This window comes from Myotis myotis, unplaced genomic scaffold, assembly GCF_014108235.1.
Source record: "Myotis myotis isolate mMyoMyo1 unplaced genomic scaffold, mMyoMyo1.p scaffold_m19_p_4, whole genome shotgun sequence".
Taxonomy (NCBI): Eukaryota; Metazoa; Chordata; class Mammalia; order Chiroptera; family Vespertilionidae; genus Myotis; species Myotis myotis.
This window is the reverse complement of record NW_023416346.1, coordinates 98,574,850-98,594,967: the sequence shown is the minus strand read 5'-3', so window position 1 is coordinate 98,594,967 and position 20,118 is coordinate 98,574,850. Positions and strand designations below refer to the sequence as shown.

General features: G+C 38.4%; 1 pseudogene; it reads left to right on the top strand.

The window, feature by feature from the left end:
- Nucleotides 1–576: 576 nt before the first annotated feature.
- LOC118653533 lies at nucleotides 577–5,539 on the top strand (annotated as a pseudogene).
- Nucleotides 5,540–20,118: the final 14,579 nt, after the last annotated feature.

Genomic DNA, 20,118 nt, shown 5'->3' with positions numbered 1-20,118 from the left:
AGATGGCTGTTTCCATTTTGTTTAGTTCTTTTTCTGAAGTTTTTCTCTGTTCTTTCATTTGGGACATGTATGTCTCCTCATTTTGGCAGCCTCCCTTTATTTGTTTCTATGTATTAGGTAGAGCTGCTATGTCTCCTAGGCTTGGTAGAGTGGCCTTGTGTAGTAACTGTTCTATAGGTTCCAGTGGTACAACTTCACCAATCACTTAAGGTATGTTCCCTATATAGCTTCCTTTTATAGTTGAACTTTGATTGCTGTTGGCACATCAGTGGAGGAGTTTACTCCCAGGCCGACTACCTGCGAGGAGTGGCTGTGACCACCAACGTCCAACCACCATGGAGGATCAGCTGAGTAGGGGCCCACCCCATAGAGCAGGACTTCCTTCAGAGGGTTTCTGGTACCTGCTGAGTCTGGCCCTTGAGTGTGTCACTTATGGAGGTGGTTGAGTGGTGATGCTTCAACGTGGTCTTAAGCTGTTCACTGGCTCTGGGGCCTCCCAGGAGGTGCAGGTAATGGTCAGTTGCCATCTCTGTTCTGCCTAGGGCCACCTGGCATGGGCTACAAAGCTATCTGCAGATGGCTGGACTTGGAAATGCCCAGGTGAGTCCAAGCTTGGAACCAAGGCCAGCTGCTGTCATGCCAGGGCTGGGTTCACTTAGAGAGAGGTATGGGGCACATTGAGGCCAGATACTGCTTGTTTAAGAGATTTTAGGAAAAGCTCTGTGATACTTTTTATTTTAAAAGCTACAATACACGTGGAGTTTAATTGTATGTAAGGTTTTAAATATGGATCACATTTACATTTTTTAAGTAGACATTCAAGTATTCTAGTACTAGAAACTGGTGGTAGGGGGCAACAATCTTTTTCCAATGCTTTACAATGCACTATTGCCAAAGATCAAGTGATCATACATGCATGAGTATTTGTTTCTGTTACCTTTTTTTTCATCTATACATGTCCATCCATACATTCTTTTCTTTTTTTAGTTGAATTTATTGGGGTGGCATTGTTAATAAAACCATACAGGTCTCCAGTGTACAACTCTATAATACATTCTCTGCATACTGCATCGTGTGTGCACCACCCAAAGTAGAGTCTCTTTCTGCCACCATTTATCCCCCTTTGCTCTCATCCACATCCCCCCACCCTCTTTTCCCTCTGGTAATTACCATAATGTTGTCTGTGTCTAGAAGGGATTTTTTTTTTGCTTAATCCCTTCCCCCCTTTTCACCTTTGCCCCCCCCCCCAACTCCTCCCTTCTGATAACAGTCAGTCTGTTCTCTGTCTATGGGTCTGTTTCTGTTTTGTTTATTCATTTATTTTGTTTGTTAGATTCCAAATATGAGTGAAATCATAGGGAACTTGTCTTTTTCCAACTGGCTTATTTCACTTGACATAATGCTCTCCACGTCCATCCATGATGTTGCAAAAGATAATATTTCCTTCTTTTTTCTGACTGGATAGTATTTCATTTAGTAAATTTACCACCATTTTTTATCTACTCATCTACTGAGGGGCACATGGGCTGCTTCCAAATCTTGACTATAGTAAATTATGTTGCAATGAATATATCGGTGTGAAGCCGCAACCAGCACGGCTAGGGTTCAGGATCTGAAGAAGGGGTCATGCACAAATGAAAACACTAGACAAGAAATATGAATTTAGAAGGCATGGGGGGCCAGGTGGAAACTTCCCTTTAGTGGAGAAGCTCCCTGAAGCCCCGGACCTGTTAGCTTTTATTCAATTCAAAGATACACATCTTTGCCCTCAGTTAAGAATGGCAAACTGGTAGCAGACAGACTGTCTCAAAGGTCAGTAAAAAGATCAGTAAAGATTTACTTTGAGGCTATGAGGTCAGGAAATTGCTTCGAGCCATCAGTATCTCAACAAAACAATTGGTGCATGCTATTAGCCCTGCTAATTATCCAAGGTCCATCGGCCTTCCAAGTTCCTTGTTGCACTTTCATGATAATGTTGACAATGGGTGGCTTCCTGCATATGGGTACATATATTCTTTCAAAATGGAGTTTCAGGTTTCTTGGGATATATTCCCAGAAATGAAATAGTTAGGTCATAAGGCAGTTCCATTTTTAATTTGTTGAGATTAACTCCAAACTGCTTTCCACAGTGGCTGCACCAATCTGCATTCCCACTAACAGTGCATGAGGGTTCCTTTTTCTCCACATCCTTACGAGTACTTATGATTTATGGACTTAATTGCTGATAACCATTATGACATGTGTGAGGTGATATCTCATTGCTGTTTTTATTTGCATTTATCTGATGATTATTGATGTCAAAAATCTTTTCATATGTGTATAAATGCATTTAAATGCAATAAAGCTAAATAAAACAGAAAGCCAGGAAACAATGAACACAGGATTAAGATTGGCTGACTTGGTAATGGAATGGTGGGAGAAAAATATATGGTTGAAAATCAAGTTAATTTTAAGACCTACCTTTCTTTATGTGTGTTGGGTTTGTGCATTCTTATTACATTAAATAAAATGATTTACTGAATAAATGGCTCAAAGTAGTCCCTGTATGAGACCAATGAAAAAAATAGGTCATAGAAAATGTTTATGATGAAGGCAATTGCGTGCTGCTGAGATCCAAATTTTTATTTAATTAAAAAATTTTTTTTCTTTATTAATTAAGGTATTTACATATGTGTCCTTATTGCCCCATTTCCCCCACCCTATCCCCCCACTCATGCCCTCACCCCCCTGTTGTCTGTGTTCATTGGATAGGATTATATGCATGCATACAAGTCTTTCGGTTGATCTCTCCCCTTTACCCCCACCCTCCCCGACCTTCCGTCTGAGGTTTGACAGTCTGATCAATGCTTCTCTTTCTCTGGATCTGTTTTTGTTCATCAGTTTATGTTGTTCATTATAGTCCATAAATGAGTAAGATCATGTGATAGTTATCTTTCTCTGACTGACTTATTTCACTTAGCATAATGCTTTCCAGTTCCATACATGATGTTGCAAATGGTAAGAATTTCTTCTTTTTTACTGCAGCATAGTATTCCATTGTGTAGATGTACCACACTTTTTTTTAAATCCATTCATTTGTTGATGGGCACTTAGGCTGTTTCCAAATCTTAGCTATGGTGAATTGTGCTGTATGAACATAGGGGTGCATATATCCTTCCTGTTTGGTGTTTCTAGTTTCTTGGGATATATTCCTAGAAGTAGGATCACTGGGTCAAATGGGAGTTCCATTTTTAGTTTTTTGAGGAAATGCCATACTGTTCTCCACAGTGGCTGCACCAGTCTGCGTTCCCACCAGCAGTGCACAAGAGTTCCTTTTTCTCTGCATCCTCTCCAGCATTTTTCATTTGTTGATTTGTTGATGATAGCCATTCTGACAGGTGTGAGATGGTTCCGCATTGTCATTTTAATTTGCATCCTCAGATGATAAGTGACTTTGAGCATGTTTTCATATGTCTCTTGGCCTTCCTTATGTCTTCTTTTGAAAAGCATCTATTTAGGTCCATTGCCCATTTTTTGATTGGGTAGTTTATATTTCTTTTGTTAAGTTGTATGAGTTCCTTGTAAATTTTGGAGATTAAACGCTTATCAGAGATAACATTGGCAAATATGTTCTCCCATGCAGTGGGCTTTCTTGTTGTTTTGTTGATGGTGTTGTTGTTGTTGTTGTTGTTCAAAAAGCTTTTTATTTTGATGTAGTCCCATTTGTTCATTTTCTCTTTAGTTTCCATTGCCCTAGGAGCTGTATCAGTGAAGAAATTGCTTTGGCATATGTCTGAGATTTTGCTGCCCGTGAATTCCTCTAGTATTTTTATGGTTTCCCATCTTATATTTAAGTTCTTTATCCATTTTGAGGTTATTTTTGTGTATGGTCTAAGTTGGTGGTCTAGTTTCATTTTCTTGCATGTATCTGTCCAATTTTCCCCACACCATTTATTGAAGAGACTGTCTTGACTCCATTGTATGGTCTTGCCTCCTTTGTCAAATATTAATTGAGCATAGTGGTTTGGGTCAATTTCTGGGCTCTCTATTCTATTCCATTGATCTATATGTCTGTTCTTGTGCCAGTACCAGGCAGTTTTGAGAACAGTGGCTTTGTAATACAGCTTGATATCTGATATTGAGATCCCATCTACTTTGTTTTTCTTTTTCAGGATTGCTGTAGCTATTCGAGGTCTTTTTTTATTCCAGATGAATTTTTGGAGATTTCACTCTAGGTCTGTGAAATATGCCATTGGTATTTTAATAGAGATTGCATTGAATCTATAAATTGCTTTGGGTATTATGGACATTTTAATGATGTTGGTTCTAGCAATCCATGAAGATGGCATGTTCTTCCATCTGTTTATGTCTTCCTCTATCTCTTTTTTCAGTGTCCTGTAGTTTTCTGAGTACAGGTCTTTTACATCCTTAGTTAAGTTAATTCCTAGGTATCTTAAATTTTTTGGTGTGCTGGTAAATGGGATTGTTTTTTTGGTGTTGTTTTTTTTTTTAACCAATTTTTTAATAATTTAAAATCAGGGTGAAAAAATGTTTGGTGTTAACTTAAAAATGTATGAGAGTATAGAAAATTCTTTTAAAGGTTATACAAGCAAAATGTTTAAAGATGACTGATCTAGAAAACATTTTTCCACCTCAGATTAATAAAATGAGTTGTTTCAAATGACATAAAGGTTAAAATATAATATGTCTCCTTATTTTCATTTCTACTACTCTATTATTCTATAAAGAAACGTAAACTAGCTCTCTTCCTCCCACCCAATAATCTGAAAGGAAGGAAGACTAAGGGGAAAGAGGTGCCCTGTTGTCATGAAGAAGCAGGAGGTCAAGAAGGTAGTAAATCTCCTGTTTGAGAAAAAGCCCAAGAATTTTGGCATTGGAAAGGATGTTCAGCCGAAAAAGGATCTCACCTGCTTTGTCAAATGACCCTACTAGATTTGGTGGCAGTGGCAAAGGGCAATTCTTTTTAAATGTCTGTAAGGGCCTGCTTCCATTAACCAGTTCACCCTGTCCTTGAACCACCAAACAGCTATTCAACTGGTTAAGCTGGCACACAAGTACAGATCAGAGACAGAGCAAGAAAAGAAGCAGAGATTGTTGGCCTGGGCTGAGAAGAAAGCTGCTGGCAAGAGTGATGTACCCACCAAGAGGCCACCTGCCCTTTGAGCAAGGGTTAACACTGTCACCACCTTGGTGGAGAACAAGAAGGCCCATCTGGTAGTGATTGCACATGATGTGGATTCCACTGAGATGACTGTCCTCCTGCCTGCCCTGTGCAGTAAGATGGGGGTTCTCTACTGCATTATCAAGGGGAAGGCCAGTCTGGGACATCTAGTCCACAAGAAGACCTGCACCACTCTCACCTTCACACAGGCTAACTTGGAAGACAATAGAGCTCTGGCTAAGCTGGTGGAAGTCATCTGGACCAATTACAACAACAGATATGATGAGATCTGCTGCCACTGAGGAGGCAATGTCAGTGGCTCATATTGCCAAGTTGGAAAAGTCAAAGACTAGACTACCGGCCAGCAAACTGGACTAAGTGTATATTGTTGAGTTTTCTGTACATAAAAGTAATAAAAATTATCATTCAAATAAACAAAACAAAAAAGAAACCTAAACTAGAACCATATTTTCAAAACTATATTTTATAAAACATTAGTTTGGAGTACTGTTGATAAGTAATGCACGGGCACACACGCAAATATACACAATCTCCACAATATAGGATGGGGCAAAAGTACATTTGCAGTTGCAAGTACGCAAAACAGACTTTGTCCTTGTATTATTATTTATTAATCATTGTATTTTTCATATGAACAACTGTAAACATACTTTTGTCTGACCTTGTAGTTATGCTGACATTTGGAAAGACTACATACTATGTTTACCTATTGAAAATATGTAATACAATATAGTGTATTAAAACTCTGAAAAGTCCTACAGTGACCTTTTAAAGTGAATACATGTGGAGACATATTTTTAACTTTGCTTAATTTCATGTGTCTTAGACTTATTTAGTCATAGAAAATATATATAATTTTGGCAGCAGTATCCTATTAGCATTCACTGTTCTGAGGGACACCAGTTTAGGTAACACTGGTCTACTGGTCTAGCATAGTATATTAGTGAACCCATACTGACATTTAGTAGTCTTCATTTTCTTTTCAAAATACTTTTAAATACATTTAGAACAGTGGTCCCCAAACTTATTTGGCCTACCGCCCCCTTTCCAGAAAAAATATTACTCAGCGCCCCCTGGAAATTAATTTTTTTTAATTTTAATAGCAATTAAACAGAAAGATATATGTCTTAATGTTTCTACCTTTTTCGTAAAATATAGTAAAGAAAGGTGTAAATTAGAAACATTGAAGTTTGAAATTATGAAACTATTTATTGAACTCAGAATAGAAAGGTAATACAAAAAAAAGTTAGAACAAATGCACCTGTGGCCATCACCGCCCCCCTGGATAGCTGCAGCGCCCACCAGGGGGCAGTAGTGCCCACTTTGGGAATCACTGATTTAGAATCTTTGTTAGAATTCCCTTGTATCATTCAAATAAATAACATGTGTTCTCCCATCATCAGTTTTCTTTTATTCTTCTTATTAAGAGTACTAATAATTATCAATTTTATTTAATAATATCCTCACTACTTTAAGAAGTTGTTCTCTCATGCCTCATAGAGCCTGAGAATTAGGATAAAAGTAAGTATTTAGAATGGGGTCACATTCTACAATAAAGCATATGAGTACTACTCTTATAAAAAGGAAGACTGCATAAAAGAACAATTCTATTTTTAGGCAATAAGAATGCAAATAACACTTTTGGAGTGGTTATTATATGCCAAGCAAGTGTACAATCTATATACACATTATTTCATCCAAATCTTAATAACAAGCCTGTGAAATAGCTATCATTGCCCTATTTGACAGAAGATAAAATTAAGGCACAGTGTTTAAGTAATTTGCTCATGGTCATGTAGAGAAGCGGTATTTCAAAAGTAGGTTTATTTAATTATATTCTTAACCATTATGCTATACTGCCTCCCTGAGGACAAAGACCATATTTTACTTATATCTTAATACTTCAGAATACCTAGCATAGCAGTTGCTCAAAAAATATTTGCTGAATGAATGAATGAATGAATGAATAATAAATAAATAAATTTCTGCTAGGAACTTTCATGCATTCAAAGAATCTACCTGTTGCTCTAGGAAAATATTTCCATCAACCTTGGAACTTCAAGTCTCATTTAGTAATGTTGTTCTACCCCACTGGTATATAGCAGTCTGTCTAAATATCATTAATGCCTTTCAAAATTAATTATTAAAATTATAGAAACTAAGCCAAAAGGAGATTTTAAAAACAGCTTAATAGATGTTTGCATACCCTTATGTGTGGGGTCTTCATAAATAAGTGCATCAGTATAATGAACAAAAGATATTTTTAAAGGTCTGTTTCTTATTTTTCACTAAGGAGACTCCATTATTTTATTAGAGAGTGATCATTTTACATATTATTAAGTATTGTGATAGTGTTTGCATGATTTAACTTATAAATTATATAGCAATTATTTATAAATTTTCTAGGCCTCTCAGTTCATTATTTTAGTTGAATACCTAATAAATCATCAGGGGTTCACCATCTGATAAAAGCAAACAAAACTAAGCAAATAATTCTAATATGAGATAGTGATAAAATTCAATAAAGAGAACAAAAGTAAGATGCTACAGGAAAATATTAATTAAGACAAGGTAGACCTGAAAAGGTTATATTTAATGGGCAAATATCACATGTGAGACATGGTGCACATTATGAAAGAGACAGAAATGCATTAACACAAGGCTCCTACACTTAAGAAGTTCATAGATTTGTAGGAATGACTGATAAAGAAAAATTATGGAAGTGACTAAGAAGTATTATAGAAAACTGCATTTAAAATAGTGTGGGAACACAGTAAAAAAAAACAACAAATAAATCTGCTTGGATAAAATGTGCAAGGCTTGTGGAGCAATTACCTTTTTTTCTTTTAAAATACTTCTTATTTATATTGTTTTAGTAACATAGTATACTCAAATGGTTCAAAATTAAAGCAATAACCAAGGTTTACATTCAGAAGTTCCATTCATATCCCTTCCCCATCTGCACCTCTCTCCCCTATACCCTGCATATAATGCTTTTATTAATTCTTGTGGATACTTCCAGTGTTTTTATAAGTAAATACAAGAAAATTATGATATATGCCATTATCACTTTCATCATTTATTCAAAAGGTATTACCCTACAGATACTCTTCGTTTTCTAACTCTCTTTCACTTATTTATATATCCTGGAGATCTTCCCATATCAGTATATACAGAGAGGTTCCCCATTGTTTTATATTTTTATATTATTTTTTTGTTAATCCTCACCTGAAAATATTTTTCCATTGATTTTTAGGGAGAGTGGAATAGAGAGAGAAACATCAATGTGAGGGAAACACATCAACTGGTTGCCCCCTGCACAAGCCCTGACAAGGGCCAGGGCCAGGGCCAGGGCCAGGGAGGAGCCTGCAGTCAAGGTATCTGTCCTTGACTGGAATCAAACCCAGGACCCTTTGGTCCACAGGCCGATGCTTTATCTATCTATTGGTCCAAACTGGTTAGGGCCTCATTGTGTTTTTTAAACAGATGCTTAGTACTCCATTGTATGGGTTTATCACCACTTACTTAACAAGTTCTCTAATGATATACTTTTGGATTATTTCCAATCTTTTATTATTACAAATAATACACCAATATATATCTTTGTATAAGTATGAAGGTATATTTGTAGACATAAATTCTTATTAGTATTACTGAATCAAAAGATAAAATTCATTTGCATTTGTTATAAATATTACCAAATTACACTCCATAGGGATTGCTCTACTAAAATATATGAGAATGTTTATTTCCCAAAGCTGATTGGTAGAAATTATCTTCCATTGTAGTTTAATGCATATTTTCTTATTATGAGTGAGATGGAGCATTTTATATGTTTGGGGAATTTGTATTTATTTTTCTCTGAACTGTCCATTCATGTCTTTTTCTAATTTTTCCATTAGATTGCTTGTCTTTTTCATATCAATCTCTAGGACCTCTTAATAAACTGGGAAGATTAGTTCTCATCTGTGATACTAAGTGGAAAATATTTTCCCATATTTTTATTATTTAAAAAAATATATGATTTTTTGGCTATGCAGAAGTGTCTTTTTATAAAAAGTAGTTGACATTATTGATTTTTGTTTTTTTTCTTCTGAATCTTGAACCATAGTTTAAAAAGCCTTTTGTTTTTGTCAATTATAAAAATAAAATTCACCTGTGTTTTCTTCTAGTCCTTTTGTAGCTTTTCTTTTTTTATTTTTTACCAGTATTTAAAAGCTGCAAGAAATATACACCTGCAAGAAATAGCCATTCACAAAAGCAACAAAAAATATAAAATACTGATGGGAATTCCAACAAAGTATATCCAAAATTTAAATATTAAGTGATTACATAATATAGTTCAGGGTGGGACAAAAGTAGGTTTACAGTTGTTCATATGAAAACTAATACAATAATCTTATATAATAAAAGGCTAATATGCAAATAGACTGAATGGCGGAACAATCAAACAACCGAACAACCGGTCTCTGTGACATGCGCTGACCACCAGGGGGCGAGGGTGGAACATGGCAGGCGTTGGCTGTGGCAGGATGGTGGAGCAGGTGAGCAGAGGCAACAGACCAAGACAGGGTCCCGATTGCTGTCATCGGGGAGAACCTCTGGTGGTTACTGAAAGTTCTTTGCTCCCGTGTGCTGCTGTCGAGCCCGCCTGGTGCGCGCACCCGCTGCTGGCGCCAGAACCGCCGTCACACCCACTGCTAGTGCTGGCCCCACTCGCACCCACAGCTGGCACTGGAGCTGCCGCTCACACTGCTGCTGGCACCTAGCGCCAGTCCCGATTGCTCAGCGTTGTCAGTGGGTGCGAGTGGTGGCTACTGCCCCAATCGCCCTTCAGGAGCAGGGGGAGGTAGAGAAGCCCTCAAGGGCAATTGGGGCCAGCAGCCACTGCTCGCACTGCTGATGGCGCCAAGCGATTGGGACCAGTGCCGGGTGCTGGCAGCGGGTGCAAGTGGCGGCTCTGCCACTGGCTGCAGGTACGAGCAGGGCTGGCACTGTCAGCGCATGGGAGCAGTGGCAGCGGGAGTGGGGTTGCCGGCAGGGAGGGGACCGAGGGCCACGCCAGGAGGGGCTGGGCAGGGGCACAGAGGGTGGGTGGAGACCCACCCTTGTGCCCACCGCAGTCTCACAGCCCACAGTTCCTTTCAAGGTGCATGAATTCATGCACTGGGCCCCTAGTCTATAATAATAAAAGTGTAATATGCTACTAGTAATTAGACCAGATAGCTGAATGACCTCCAGACATCATTCTGGACGTCCTTCTGGATGAAGCCACAATGGCGGGGGCCAAGGCAGAGGAGGTTCGGGGCTATCAGGCAGGGCAGGTTAGGGGCGATCGGGTAGGCAGGCAGGCCAGCAGTTAGGAGCCAGCAGTCCCAGATTGCAAGAGGGATGTCTGACTGCCTGCAGGATCGGGCCTAAATTGGCAGTCAGATATCACCCAAGGAGTCCTGGATTGCAAGAGGGTGCAGGCTGGGCTGAGGAGCCCTCCTGGGAACAAATTTTGTGCACTGGGCCAATAGTCTATATATATCAAAGCCTAAGTGACTGAACAATCAAACGACCGAACGACTGGTCGACCAGTCACTATGACACACAATGGTCACCAGCGTGCAGTAAAACTTGGACAGATAAAAAGAGGAACAGGCGATTGAGCCTATGAAAGATCGCAAGCAGTGGGGCTGAGCTGCAGTTTCCATTGGGAGGCCGGGCCATCTGCCCATATTCCACCCCTCCTCAGGCACCACTCTGGAGGTGTGGTGCCCCCCAAACCCTGTCAACCCCCCAAACCGCATCCTCCCTGGGAAGCTGGAACTGAGGGACAGAGGGAGGGAAAAAAGAGACTATGAACTCCGTCCCTAGTGCCTGCCTCCTTCTATCAGACTGCAGCCATCCCAGGACTTGCAGGAAGGTGCTTGAAGTGGGCATCCTCACCACACAGCTACTGTGACTCTCTGGTCCACCCCGGTGCCCCTTGGGCTCTCACTCCACTCCTCCAAACCTCAGTCTGCACCTCTAGCGAGGCCACGGGAGCTCTGCCCTAGGGACTCACTTCTCTGCAGCTGGGTATGGCAGACCAGAGATGTGAGGGGTGGCAGTGAAAGATGGGGAGGCAGATGCTCAGCTAACTGGGATGAGCAGGGGCCGAGATGAGTGGGAAGGGCTCCTCCCCAGCCACCTGCTGCTTCTCATACTTCTACATCCCTCGGGTGATGTTGGATGCCAGGTCGCAGCTCGATCCTCACAGGCCACGCCATGGGTCCCCACCAGTGCACAAATCTATGCACTGGGTCTCTAGTTAACAAATAATAATACAAGAATAAACTCTGTGTTTCATGTACTCACAATTGTAAATGTGCTTTTAAAAAAATTTCTTTATTGTTTAAAGTATTACATATAGTATTACATATGTCTCCTTTTCCCCCAATGACCTCTCTCTGGCTACCCCCACCCCTGAGCACATGCCCTCACCTCCATAGTATCGGTGTCCATTGGTTATGCTTATAGGCATACATACAAGTCTTTTGGTTGATCTCTTCCCCCAGTCCCCTGCCTTCCCTCTGAAGTTTAATGGTCTGTTCGATGCTTCTCTGTCTCTGGGAATATTTTTGTTCATCAGTTTATGTTTTTCTTTAACATTGGGAGTTTACTCTCTCATTTAACTAGGATGTTCAGTGTACATTATGACAATTTTTTGCATCTATTTCTTCATTTGATTTTTGCTGGCATATTTTAAAGCATTTCTGATTTATAGGGCTTATTTTTTTCTATATTAACTATTATGCTATTATTATACCTAACAAAATTAACAGTAACTCCTTAACACCATCCAATACCCAGGCTACATTAATTTTTTCCTGATTACCTTCAAGGTGTATTTTACAACCATTTATTTTTCTCTTATCACCATACAAATAAGATCCATGTGTTACGTTTGATTGTTATATCTCTTGTTTGTTTTATTCTATATCCTTCTTTCTTCCCTCTATTATGTATATGCATTTAATGTGTAGACAGAGGAGAACCAGAAGAGTGCAGTGTCGCTCTTTAAAACTAGCTTTAGAGCTTCCTCAAAATTTTTCAAGAAAGAAATAAGATTTAAGCAAATAACATTTAGTTTGCCCAGCATATTTAGTTTTATCAAGACATGTGATTTATAAAAAGTAACTTGCTTTTGATAAATCTAAACTTTACTACATTAATCTAGAATTCTTCAAATAGTCCCTTGTGAGCATACTTATCAGTTCTCATTTTATATACTTATTGTAATATTTGAAATAATTTCAGTAATGTATCATAATTTGGGTACAGAATGTACAATGGCCTTGGAGCAGTGTGACCAGACTGTAATGAGCAAGGGTATGAGTGACTTGAGATGAGGTGCAGAGAAAGAGGTTGATGCCAAACAATGCAGGGCTTTCTAGGGCCATAAGGATTTTGGTTTTTATCCCGAGAATAATAGAAAGTCATTGAGAAGTTTTAAAGTTTTATACCTTCAACTCAGGAATGTTCTGAATACTTCTATGTTGAAGTATTTATTTCACATTAAAATACACGAGGAAATGCAAGCTGTTTGGTTCTCATCTACCAACATAAAAGTCAAAACTGAGTAAATTATTTTGTCAAGCTTGGAAACATGCCATTACACTTCAGTTAACATTCCACCAATTCCTGAAGTTTATGCAGAACTAGAACTGACATTCTACATAACATATAAGAATTTAAGGTTCAAAAGTTTATACTTGTAAAGAAAATAAATTATATTTGTGTAAGAAATTACCTTTTCAGATATTACTTTATTGCCATTGATTTTCCTTTCCATTTGCCCAAATGTAAAGGGGGTTTTTCTCTCTCTGTAATGAAAGCTGCAATTTCATCACTATTGGTTGGCCATATATAAAATCCTATTTTCTTTTTTCATTTTTTGTTGATAGCTTCTTTTGCTGTGCAGAAGCTTTTCAGCTTGATGTAGTCCCATTTGTTTATTTTCTCCTTAGTTTCCATTGTCCTAGGAGATACATTGATAAACTTACCTGTCCTGTGGCTACTGGGAGCAGCTAGCTCCTTTCAAGAAAAATAGCCATTTTGGTTTGGGCACTTATAAAAAACCAAATACTCCTGGCTGCTGCTTTTCCACGTCTCCCTACAATGCTTCCCACCACAGCCTCTCCTTAAGCACCTCAAATCCAGGCCTCCCTGTCCCAAAGCCTCAGGTGAATAGCTGCAAATGAAAACTGCTGCGTTCTGGTTTTAGAATTAAAAAAGGAAGGGAGGAAGGAAGGAAGGAAGGAAGGAAGGAAGGAAGGAAGGAAGGAAGGAAGGAAGGAAGGAAGGAAGGAAGGAAGGAAGGAAGGAAGGAAGGAAGAAAACTGCAGATTTCTCTCCAACCAACTCCAGTCTATAGGATCCAGCCTCCACTGCGGCCAGCAGCCCTGCTGCCTTTCACTGCTGGATGTTACATAGGCCACTGGTCTTGGCTCTGGTGCTCCAGGTTGTGGGTACTAGCCTGGGTTCTGGGCCTCTATCTTCTGATGGAACAGGCCCTCATCTCTCAGCCTGCTGTCCCTCGGCCCTAGAAGCTGGGTCAGCTCCTCTTAAGACCTCCCCCTTCCGACAAATATCCAGGTGTTTCCTCTTTCCTTTATATAAGTTTCCTCCTCAGTTGGACTTCAGTTGTTAATTCCAGGTGAATATTCTTCAATTTATTTGTATTTCCAATCTGGCCCTGGGATGAGGTGCAGGACAGGTCTGCCTATTTTGCTGCCATTTACTTCTCCTGTTGATGGTTTCTTTTGTTGTGCAAAAGCTTTTCATTTTTATGTAGTCCCATTTGTTTATTTTCTTTTTTAAGATCATTAAAATGTCCAAACTACCCAAAGCAATCTATAGATTCAATGCAATCTCTATTGAAATACTAACAGCATATTTCACAGATCTGAAACAAATACTCCAAAAATTTATATGGAACCAAAAATACTCCGAATAGCTGCAGCAATCTTGAGAAAGAAGAACAAAGTTGGAGGCATCAAAATACCAGATATAAAATTATACTACAAAGTCACTGTAATCAAAACACCCTATTATTGTCACAAGAACAGGCATATAGATCAATGGAATAGAACAGAGATCCCAGAAATCGCCCCAAGCCATTACACTCAATTAATATTTGACAAAGAAGGTAGGAGCATACAATGGAGTCAAGACAGTCTCTTCAATAAATGGTGTTGGGAAATTTGGACAGGTACTTGCAAAAAAAATGAAACAAGACCACCAAATTACACCATACATAAGCATAAACTCAAAATGGATAAAAGACTTAAATGTAAGCCATCCTATATAATAAAAAGGTAATATGCAAATTGACCCTAATGGCAGAATGACCAGGAATGACCAGTTGCTATGACGCACACTGATCACCAGAGGGCAGATGCTCAATGCAGGAGCTGCCCCCTGATGGTCAGTGTGCTTCCACAGGGAGAGCACAGCTCAGCCAGAAACCAGCTCATGGTGGGAGCCTCTCCCGCCTCCATGGTGGTGCTAAGGATGTCCGACTAACGGCTTAGGCCTGCTCCCTTTAGTTGGACATCCCCTGAGGGCTCCCTAGCTGCCAGAGGGATGTCTGACTGCCAGCTTAGGCCCCATCCCCCGGTGAGCAGGCCTAAGCCATCAGTTGGACATCCGCCAAGGGGTCCCAGACTGCGAGAGGGTACAGGCTGGGCTGAGGGATGCCCCCCTCCCCCACAGGTGCACGAATTTTCATGCACCGGGCCTCTAGTGACACTATAAAAAACCTAGAAGAAACCATAGGCTGCAAAATTTTAGACATCTCTCATAGCAATGTGTTTGCTGATATATCTCTTAGGACAAGGGAAACAAGGAAAAAATAATATTTAGTACACTCAATGATAAATTTTGACTATTTGAGATTTATTAGCTTTTCTCAGTATATATTATCAGTTAGCTGATAGTCTCTCATTCATAACTAATGCATTTAATCAGTGATATCTCATTGATAATCACTTCTCAATTTTTGAAATATAATTTAATTCATTATTTATGCCTGTAGTGCATCCATGTATAAATTAGGCCATTAATATTCCTAGACAAACTGATTTTACCTATTTTTGCTTTATTTTCTTAATATACAGGATTGGGCAAAAGTAGGTTTACAATTGTTTGTGTGGAAAATAATACAATAATTAATAAATAATACTACAAGAATAAACTCTGACATAATCAATCACAACTGTGAACCTACTTTTGTCCCACCCTGTACTCAGTTTTTCTGTTATACCTTTATTTTCTTACTAGAAATGTAATATAATCATAAATGACTTTTGTTTCTCAAGCCACATTATCATGGATGTAAAATAGATTTATTCTAACAAATAGTTTCTATGACTCTGGATTTACTTACTTTAAAAAATGTAGTGCTTTCTCTACCTCACCTTACTCATGGCCCTATTGAAACAAGTAGTTTTGAGTCTTTAGGGTACATCTCTCAGATGCTGTGTGAATCAGTCAGTCCTTTGGAGGCTACTTAGTGCCTACCATTTTCTTACTCTTTGCTGTGGTAATGCCTCATCCTTGTCCATTAAAAAAAAGCTATGAAATCCGATGTCTCTTAAGATACCACTCATTACTAATGGCTTTTGAAGGTCCTTGTTGCTGATGGTACTCTTGGAAATTTTTGCACTCAGGTTGCTGATACCTACTGCCTTTGCCTAAGAGGGATATGTGGATTGAAATTGCCATCTCCCATCTAATGTTGCTCATATTAATGCTCCTGATACCTCAATGTAAGGATTAAAAAATGTGTCATGAAAAATAAGACAGCTATAGTAAAACAGTTGTGTAATTCTGTGTAATAGGTGAAACAGCTTGTGACATTGTTCATTCTTTTTCTGTTTGGGTACCTCTCTAGAACTGAAGTGTGAATGCCTATGAGTGAGCTAGGTCAGTTACTAATCCAACTGAGTGACATATACATGTGTTGTAATTAAAATCAATGTTTCTAATAGGGCTGACACATTGAACTCATCTTGAGTTCTGTTACTTTTTGTTCCCTGAGGATAAGTTATTTTCCAAAAAGTTCTTTGGTCCCTCAGGTAACTAGGATCTTGGCACTGCTTTTCCACAAGTTCTCCAAGTATGTGTAGACATGTCAAAAACCTAAATGGAACAAAACTTGGGTGCATACTGAGACTCCCTACAACAAGCATGTCAAACTCAAAGGCTAACATGGGCCAAATAAACAAGGTTTAAGTTTACGTGGGCTGCAAAAAAACAAAAGCTTCAATTTTCATAGAAACCTAGGTTTATTTCTATAGAGACATGCTGAATACAAAAGGCTGAAATAAATGAGTAATTGTTAACATAAAATAATAGAACATTTTAATAAAAATTAATAATTTCTCTTGAACATTAACTTACCAGACACTGAATAACTGCACAAATTAATAAGCGTAACGCAAATAAACCTATTTTTCTTGTTCTCTGAAAGTGAAATATTTCTTGTTGCATATACCAAACAAGTTAGTACAAGACTAATGACGTGGCAATCAGCTGCTAAAATAATCACTGCTAGTATTAGTGGAGAGAAATGGTACGCCTACACATAAGGTGCGTAAGGGAAATGAATGCAACATGATTATAGTACTGTAATCAGTCATTAGCGAACGTTGTAGCTTGTTATTAATAATTACGTATAACAGAATATTGTAAAAATTAAGTTATGAAATTTTTATTAAAACGTTTCATACATACCATTATATTGGCTGGGCCACAAAAATATTTGTTGTGGGCCGCAAGTTTGACATGCTTGCCCTATAACTTCCTCTTCCTAGTCAAAACTTTGTAGTAAAAACTACAGTGTGAATCTTTATGCAATAATTAATTATCAAATCTTGCAAAAAAATGGGAAACCAAGCAATCTGTTATCTTGGCACTCTAAGATTGATTCACAGGCCCAGGCTTTCACATACCAAACAACCTTGGACTTCTTTGTAACATCCCCCTCTGGCACAACCAAGGTGATAGAATAAAGCTGGCTTATAATCCAGATTTCAAATTACCTCTGCTATGAATTAATACTCTTTTTCAAGATGAGTATTTTTCTTTCTGACTCTGATTCCTTTTCCCCTAGAGAAGTAAGCCCCCAGGCCCTTTGTGTTTTCTGGAACTTCCTGAGGCCTCTCTGGAGGAGCCAATATGTTAAAAACAAACAAACAAACAAACAAAAAACAAAACAAACAAAAAAACACCGTCCATGAGAAAGCCTATGGGTATGGATAGGCAGACTCTTTAGTTTATGATGACAATCACTCCGGACTCATCTTCTCATTCACTCTCTATCTCTCTTTCCCATGGAAATCACACACAGTGAACTATAAACTTTTCTTAAGCCAAGGACAGATGATTCATCCTTCTGCCTTGGTTCCCAAGTGCTGGGCATACAGATGTAGGAAAAGTATATTTCCCTAATTCATCTCCAGGCAATTGATAATGTTTATAGATCCCCCTCTTTTTACACAGGCCTAAAAATTTAATCCCACTAGATTGAGTGTAATGTTCACCTGTCATTCAATTTATACTGGAGAGGGGGGCCCAAAGTCTATAACAGTACTCATCACCTAACTTGGTATCTCTGGCACCAAACTTGAGCATTGACACCACTGCTATGAGCCCCAGTGATTTTTCATCTGGGAATGTCCTGTTGTTTCTCATTTTATCTAGCCACATACTAGGTCAGGCTTATTCAATTACCATTCTGAACACCCACTACAAGTTAGGGGTTTGAGGATAGGCAGGATTCTCTATAAATATAAAAAAATGAAGGGAAAAGAAAGTAGCTTTTTAAAGAGTCTTTATAGTCAATAGCTAAGAATGTCATATGCCAACCCTTCTTGCTCTGTCCACACTCCCCATTTCCTGGCAAGTTCAACAAAGTCCAATCAAATCTTTTAGTTTGTGAATTTCCTTGAGAATCATGATGGTGTGGTTCTGGATTTTTATGTGCCCATCATCTGAACTACTTTGCATAATAGCCGAGAGAGAGAGAGAGAGAGAGAGAGAGAGAGAGAGAGAGAGAGAGAGAGAGAAGCATTTCTTCCACAAAACCTAAGCAACTATAATTAGCTCCCTTTAATTTTGGGCGTGATGGGTAAAAAATATATTTTCCAAGAGTTTGCTGCTCCCACAATTTTGCTATTTGGTTTAAAAACAAGACATCTTTATTCATTAATACTATGAGTTTGCCATTATGGATTGTTTCCAGATAGGCTGCCAAATTTGGACATATTTTGCCATGTGCAGAAGTTTCATAGTGTACTTAATGTCTTCAGTCACTTTTGGCAAACAAAACAAATGAAAATCCAGTTCCTAACAGTTCTAGGGTCTTTTCTCTTTTAATAGGCACATTCATTAATAATGCTATTATAAATATATGCTGATATCCTTTGAGGAAAACCAAATGTGTAAAAATAATCAAACTTTTCTATTTCCCTTGCACATAGCAGTGCAAAAGTTGGCATAATACCTAATTGACTACTTCCAAATTATGTAATTCTTAAAGTAAAATCTTAGTCACCCTAGAAAAATATTTTTCTAACTCCAGATCGTACGTAGCCCATTAATTAGTGATGTCAAATCAGTGGGTTGCTAACAACATTTTTTTTTTCATTTTGAGTTCGCTTTTGTGTATGGTGTAAGTTGGTGATATAGTTTAATTTTTTGCATGTATCTGCCCAAATTTCCCTGCACCATTTATTGAAGTGATTGTCTTGATTCTATTGTATGCTCTTGTCTCTTGTCTCAAATACTAATTGAGCACAATGGCTGTGTTGATTTCTGGGTTCTCTGTTCTGTTTCATTGGTCTATATGTCTGTTCTGTGCCAGTACTAAGCAGTTTTGAGAACTGTGGCTTGGTAATATAGCTTGATATTTGGTATTGTGATCCCTACAACTTTGTTTTTCTTTCTCAGGATTGTTATGGCTATTTGGGATCTTTTTTTTTTATTCCAGATGAATTATTGGAGAGTTTGTTCTAGATCTTTAAAATATGCCATTGGTATTTTAATGTGGATTGCATTGAATTTGTAGATTGCTTTGGGTAGTATGGACACTTTAATGATGTTGATTCTACCAATCTATGAATATGGAATGTGCTTCTGTTGGGGTCCAACCCCAGCAGGTCCAGGGGTTCCCAAAGTTGTGGACGGAGTTGGAGAAGAAGGAATGACACGGAGACAGCATTCAGTCGATCAGCAGCCTAGCCAGGTTCTCTAGCCAGGTTCTCCAGCCAGGTTCTGTCCTAACAACATTTTTATAAAGTGAATTATAAGAGGACAGAGTAAGAACTACAAGAATGCATGGCATTTCAAAAATATTTTGTGAAACTTTTATTTATGTTAAATATTTATGTGAATGTATGCAAATATGTTTATAGAGACATAAAATTTAATACTGTGGATAGTAGTTGGAAAAAATTGAAATGTATTTTCATAATCACCAGTTCTCTTGGTTTGGAGGGCCTTTTTCTCTTAGCTCTTAATGCCCTGTATCTATCCTTTACCACATAAATTGAGACAGCTACTACAGGTATTGTCTGGAGGCAGACATAAATTATCAGACATGTTTGATAAAACAGAGTACCATGTACTCTGGGAATTCCAAATAGACCCAATTTCCTTCTTGGGAATGGTTTCTATTTCCTATAGGTTGAGTACCTAAAATGGCATATCTTTTCTGCTAATGCTATCCCTGTAGCATAGATTAAAGCCTTTAAATTTTAAGCTGAAAAATCCACCATTCACATATGCCCTGTAACATCTAATTTGATAGTATTATTGAATACCTTCTGCAAGACAAGCAAGATGTCAGGGACAATGAAGACGAAGGAATAATATGGCTTCCTAGGAATTTGTTCCAGCAATAA